The sequence below is a fragment of the Corvus moneduloides genome, chromosome 20 (assembly GCF_009650955.1).
Source record: "Corvus moneduloides isolate bCorMon1 chromosome 20, bCorMon1.pri, whole genome shotgun sequence".
NCBI lineage: Eukaryota > Metazoa > Chordata > Aves > Passeriformes > Corvidae > Corvus > Corvus moneduloides.
In genome coordinates, this window is record NC_045495.1 from 8,620,136 (window position 1) to 8,626,650 (window position 6,515).

At 43.7% G+C, this 6,515-nt stretch overlaps 1 long non-coding RNA gene across 1 annotated transcript; it reads left to right on the forward strand.

Annotated features, from left to right (window-relative positions):
- The first annotated feature begins 3,896 nt into the window (after positions 1-3,896).
- On the forward strand, positions 3,897-6,213 carry LOC116454011. The gene is made up of 3 exons (XR_004243986.1): positions 3,897-4,027; positions 5,380-5,481; positions 5,988-6,213. It is a non-coding gene; the product is annotated as an uncharacterized LOC116454011 (long non-coding RNA).
- The last annotated feature ends 302 nt before the right edge of the window (positions 6,214-6,515 follow it).

Below are 6,515 nucleotides of genomic sequence, written 5' to 3' on the forward strand. Positions count from 1 at the left end.
GTGTGGCACCTGGAAGATTGGCACAAACCACGTTTGGCATGTCTAGCACATGGCTTGTGCCAATCTCCAGGACAGAGAGCCAAGAGATGCTCTAATGGTGGGAAGTGTCCCTGTCCCCTTGGCCCTTTGGCTTGCAAGGCTATTGCTGGGGACAAGCTCACTGAGACTGGTGTTGGCAGCGGAGCTTGGAAGCATGGGCTCTGCTTGCATTTACATTGGATGGGAGAAAGAGCTCTTTAGAAAGTCAGGGAAGAAAATTTTAGCCAGTTCATCTTTCTCGTAAGTTAAACCAAGTGCTTGCTGAATAGCTCATTTCTCAAGGTACCAAGTACAGCTGTTGAAAATTTTTGCCATTATGTTGTTTTTAATCAAAGCCCGCTGATTATAGAACTGAATTTGTAGGCATGAGAAGGAAGTGGGTTTTCTGCAGCAATTTCCTTTCTTGATTAATTTCAATATGCTGTGTTTTAACATTTAAAAAATGACAATGTGGGCTTTGTTATTATTTAACATTGTTACCAACATTTAAAGCCAGAAGTGTTGGTTTTGCTTGCAATAAAAATGAAATAAAAAACCTGAATTTTTTTCCCTTGAGAATTTTTTGATTCCTTGTCAGGATTTTGACTTTAAGCTGTGTCTGCAGATGGAGATCACTGGGTGAGCAGCAGCTGAAAAGCTGAAAGGATAGGAAACTGGTTTTGCTTTCTGCTTGGAAAGAAACCTTTGCTACAGAGTGGCTGATCAGAGCTGAGAGTTTCTGCTGCTTCTGTGATGAGTTGTCTGGATTCTCTCCTGTTGGTGTTTGTACCAACCATTAAGGCATTTCTAGAGCTCTTCCAGGCCCTGGACCCCCCTCAACATAATGTTTAAAAGCTCTTCTGTTTTTTTCTTTTTTCCAAAGAGGTCTGCTCCTCATGCAGTAACACTGCCAAATACATTTTTCAAAAGCACTTCAGGTAATGCACTGAAAACTTTAAAATTTTGGTTATTTTTGTACCTAAATAACAGATGAGCTGCTTCAAAAAAATCTCACCCAAACTGTCTCAAGATGTGTTATTTTCTGTGCTGCAACAAGATTGCTACAAATGTCTGTCCCAGATCTATGCAGTTCTTACAGAATAATCGAGAAGGGACAGTGTCCTGTCATTCACAGGTTAACAGTCAGACATCCCTGAGCTGAAACATTCCTTTGATTTTTCAGGTGCAGGGTACCAGAATATTTCCTCTCTGACGCTTCACCAGCTCTGTGATGACGAAGACCAGGGTAGCATTTCCCAGCTCTGGGATTGCTGTTAGGAATATTTATTGCACACGGGGGCAGTAGCACACCACAGAGCTGCTCCGTGTGTGAACGCTGGCTGGGCTGATGGATGGCTGCGCGCCATACTTGGGGATATTTAGTGTTCCTTAGCTGGCGGTGGGTTTGACAGATATTGGCAAGAAATATTAACTTACGTCCAAGTTTGTCTTAACTAATAAGTGATGAGCAAAGAGAAGTTTGTATTTGCTGTCTTAGAACAATCCATGCATCTTTATCCTGCAAAGTTTTTTTTTTTCCCAGCTTTGACATGTGGCCCCTTTCATCTTTTTAAATGTTGCAGGTGCCACCAGAAGCCAAAAGTGAGAAGACTGCTCTTGAAAGCAACATAAAAGCATTCTTCTTGTGTTTGGAATCAGCACTTGTATTATATTGTCCTGTTTTGTCTATGCTCCTTTTTAAGCTCTTTTGAGTATATTTTCTGTGATAGTTAGTGGAAAAGTGCTCTACTTTTTTAAGGGATAACCAAGTGCTTAAGTGCTTTGCTGGATCCAGGCCAGAGCTAGCATCTTGCAGAATAGAGCCGATGACAACTCATTTCATCCCAAAAATCTCAGTTTTCTTCACAAACTCCAGTAAACAAAGTCTCCTGATAGCCTGTGAGTCCTGGAGCAGCGGCAGTGTCCTGGCTTTCCAGATGGCAACGAGCGTGGTTAAATGACTTGCTCAGGGGAGTTGGTAGATGAGTGAGGCTGGGCAGATGCAGGAGGCGGGCTCTGGGGAGGATTTTGCTGGCTGGCTTCATTACATGTTTGTTATATTCATGCTGCTGCCTGGGTGGTGTGATTGGGCCGCAATTGCCCGAGTGCATCTGTTCTGTGAGGTGTTTTCTGAAAGTGCATCCAGAGCTCCAGGGGAAGGTGGAGGGGCTGTAGGTGCTCCCTGACGGGGGGATTTGAATGACACCACCTTGCTCCAGGAATGAGTGATCAGACTGCTGGGGGTGAGGAGCTGCAGAATGGTAGAACTGGTGCTTTGATTTGCCCAGTCACCCGTGAGTCTGGATGTGCAAAGGGAAATAATGGAGAAAAGAATAAAAGCCAGAAAATGAACAAACAAAACCACTGTGTAACACTTGTTTTATCCTTGTATTTACAAGTTATGTTAGCATTAGTAACTCTGGTCATGAACTCACCTTAAGCAATTATGCAGGGACTTCCTAATAGTATTTCATAACAACACAGGTAGTTACACAGGGATTATTTTAAAATAATACATTCCCTGTATTAATCATTAGTTGTTATTGACTTGGTGACACATTACTGTTGGTGAAATGAACTGTGATATAATTAGTAGTAAATAGCACCCATGCATGCTGTGCTAATTATTTTTATGTGAACCCAATTCATTGCTAATATAAATAGCAATATTAATCACAGCAAGTATCAATATTTATGCAGCATGCTTCCGTTTAAGTGCAGCTGTACAACAATGCTTGTACATGCACCGAAGAGAAGCATATGAGGGGTCAGTCCTTTCAGTCACACCATGATGTGTTATGTCCATTCTGTGACAATTGCTCTGTGCTTAGAGCAAAGAGGATGGGACATTACTCCAGGCTGCTTCTCTGCAGAAGCCCCATGTCTTCAGTAGCAAACTGACCTGCACACAGAGGACGAATATTTATATCTCTTCATTGTTCCCTCCTCCCATTTCTAACCACACTGGCTGTTAGCACCTCTTGGCCTGTGACTTGAAGAGCACTGGGGCATGGTGGGTGTTTGAGAGGATCTGGGTAGGAACAAGAAACATGTTCTGCTCCATTTCTATGGAACTCTCTTGGAATATGAGGTTCATTTGGGTGAGTCAGGGTCATCTGTCTCTCAATTCCTAATCTTTAAAAGACAGCTGTCATACAAGTGGGGAGCAGTGTCAAAAGGAACATTCAACTGCCCCAAGTGAGTTTTCATTCTGTTAAATAAAGCCAGGAGAGTCTATCTAGATGCCAGTGTCTGAGTGCACAGATCCAGCTGCTTTGCTTGTTCCAGTGCTTATGCTGGCATGCAATCTTTCCTCTTACTTAATGGTTTTCCCAAGGTATTGCCTTTAATGAGTGTCATGGATTGTTTCTGGTTTAGGCTTATGCTGACTGTACATGTTTTCTGAAAAAAGTCAGATTGGACTGTGCAGGTGAATGGTGTGAACAGGGCTGGCTATAGAGACCACAACAGTTGTGGCACTGGGAGGAGTCCCAGGGCTGGGGAAAGCAAGTCTGCAGATTGGCATGTGATCCTGACCCTGGGCAGGGATGTACAGTGCATGCTGCAGAAGTGCACTCAATAAATTAGACAATGATGTATGGCACAGTACATCACATTCTTGAAGGCAAGGCATATATACTCACCAGATAATGTGGAGCATGTGAGGTATTGAATATATCAAAGAAAGATTAATCTTTGTCTGGGAGTAACCCTGCACATTTTCTGTCTAGTTGAGTCAATGCAATATAATTTAAAATGTGAAGGAAGTGTGTGTGTGTGTCTGTATGTGGACACAGGAGGAATGTGTTTGTACGTGTGTTAGGGGGTGTCAGGGTACACATCTGTTACTCTTAATATTAAAAGATTCCCCCCTATTCTTTTGCAGAAGAAAATGTTCTCTTCACATCTAAGGTCCTTTTCCTAAATGAGGATTAAGTGGCCCTTGGGACAAGTGCTGCAGGACTCAGAAGGTACAGCATGTCCTGTCCCAAAAAAGGTCTGCAGACATGTGAGTTTCATTCTTACACATCTTACCAAGGGAAGCTGTGGCTGCAGCGTGTGCTGGGTCACCAGTACCCTTCTTGACACTGCAACTGGAAAATCAAAGAACAGTAACTGTCAGAGTGTGGCCATTTGGCGTCTGCTCAAAAATGGCTGTGGTTCTGTGAAGGTGCCTGGGACTGAAGGGTTAGCTGGAAATTTCCCATCTGTGGCTTGTTTGTTTTTAAGGATTGTTAGTTTGTAGAGTTACAGTTGCTACAACTATTTTCACTTCAAAAATTTGCATCTGCTATGTTAACATGAAAATTTAAAACCTTGGTACAATGTATGAAACGATGATTAATTTACTGCATTTATCTTGGCTTACTAATCATTCTGTTTTTAGCTGATAATTTTATTTGTAATCTCCAGAGTTAAATTGCCATAAAATACCATAGTTACAAAGACATTCATGAGCAGTTGAAAGGATATGACACATTGTAATTTAGGAATTAATGCACACATTAAAAAAAGGCAATTCATGAGAAAGCTGCTAATACATGTACATTGTAGGAGAAACAAAGCAGGAAAAAAAAAGCTGCAAACCAGAAGATAAGCACATGAGTAGTGCAGCTGTGTCACTAAGTGACAGTTTAAAGATATGGTGAATTCCATCCCACCATCTCTGAACAAAGAGCAACAAAGGGCAGAGAAATGTAACACAATCACCCAGCAATGAGCATGAGCGGTACCAGCTGGAAAACATTCCCCGTCCATGCCTGATTGAGCTCTGCCTTGCTGTCTCTCGTAACGTGGATAGCTACAAAATGTTCCCATTCAGTGACACGCAGACACAGCACTTCCAGTGCAGGAGCACTGGGAAAGGTGTCAGAACTTGTGTTACCAGGTAATGCACAGCTGTGAGCAGTGTGCTCTCTCTTTGCAGTCCCTAGTGATAAGAGTATAGGATGAGTTCTTTGAACACTGCAGTGGTCTCCAAAGCACAAACAATCTGCTGCCACTTCAGGTTTCTCAGCCCATCTGCATCCTAGTGTACTGGTTCTGGCCGGGACAGGGTTAGTTTTGGCAGTAGCCTGAGGGGGCATGGCTGGGACATGGAGTTTATTCTGTACCACCCCACAGAATTGCCAGGCGCAGGGGAAGAGAGCTTTTATCCAGAAGAAAGGGCTCTGTTGCAGGGCAGCGTGGCTGCAGTCAGGTTGCAAGCTCCAGGGTGAGCATTTTGGCAGGTCAATCACTCTCTTTTGTACACTTTTGTTATTAATATTGTTGCTGTTACTGTTGATTTTCTTATCTCATGGCTGTTTCCAGTAAATTGTTCCTACCTCAACCCACGATTTTTGACTTTTATGCCTCCAGTTCTCCTCTCCATCCTGCTGTGGCGGGGAGGCAGAGGTGGAAAGCAGGGGAGCAAGAGAGGAGCATGGTTCAGAGTCTTGGTGGAGGCACTGAGTTGGTGAGGTGAGTACCATTCCTAAAACACAACAGCCTTATTTGGCACCCAATGTAGGGATCAAAGGGTTGAGATAACAACAGATTTGCCCAGACTGAGTTGGAAACAAATTTGGTCTAAGCATTTGCTGTAGAAGGTCCCGAGCCGCTGGTCACAGTGTTGCTTGGTCTGTTCATGTGGGTGCAGTACCTCACCCTGTACATATTCCCTTATGTGCTTCTTGTGGTGTTCTTTTTCAGAGCAGGGATAGGGGTCAGGATTGCTTTGTTGCTGTACTGTGGGATATCAGTTTATGACATGATAGTATCAATGGTGATTTGGGATGTGGGTTCAGTGTTGATCTCCTGCCCTTGCCTCAGGCACTACCTTTGGGAGTCCATTAATAATCATACCCAGTCTGTGGGGGAAACAGTGGAGGATGATTTTCCCCAGCTTTTCATCCCCTTTTCTTTCTTTAGGCCTGCTACAAATTTGAATTCCCTTTGGATTCTCATTTAAATTCCCTTTTTCACAGTGCACACAATCCATGGGGCAGAAGGCACACTATCGTAATCACTGGAATTGACGTCAATGAAAGAAGGAGAACAAACACTGCTTCAGGTGGCTACCCAACTCTGGCACTATGAAGATCATCTTTTTTTGGTCCCTATTTATCTGTGCCTTGGCTGTGGAAAGACTGTCCAAGACTGTGGACAGATTCAAAAGAGTTGAGCAAATTAAAGAGGAAATGTCCCATGCCCCACCAGCATGGACCAGAGTCTCTGCTATTGGGAGCAAGTGCCCCCTGCTTGAGACAGAGGGGACACACCACCAGGTAACCTGTGCTTTTTCCTGCATGGCCACAGAGAGGACATGAGGAAGTGGGATGGAAAACCCACCTCTGCCCCGGCAGCACAGGTATGAGTTGAGAGGGAGAACAACCAGCATAGGAAATTCTTCAAGGATAATGCCATTCCAGTCTCCAGTGGGGAAGTCCTCAGAGACAATAGGAGGGATGATGTTGCTTTGGTTCCTCTTGAGGGGATGTCCAGTTCACATTTTC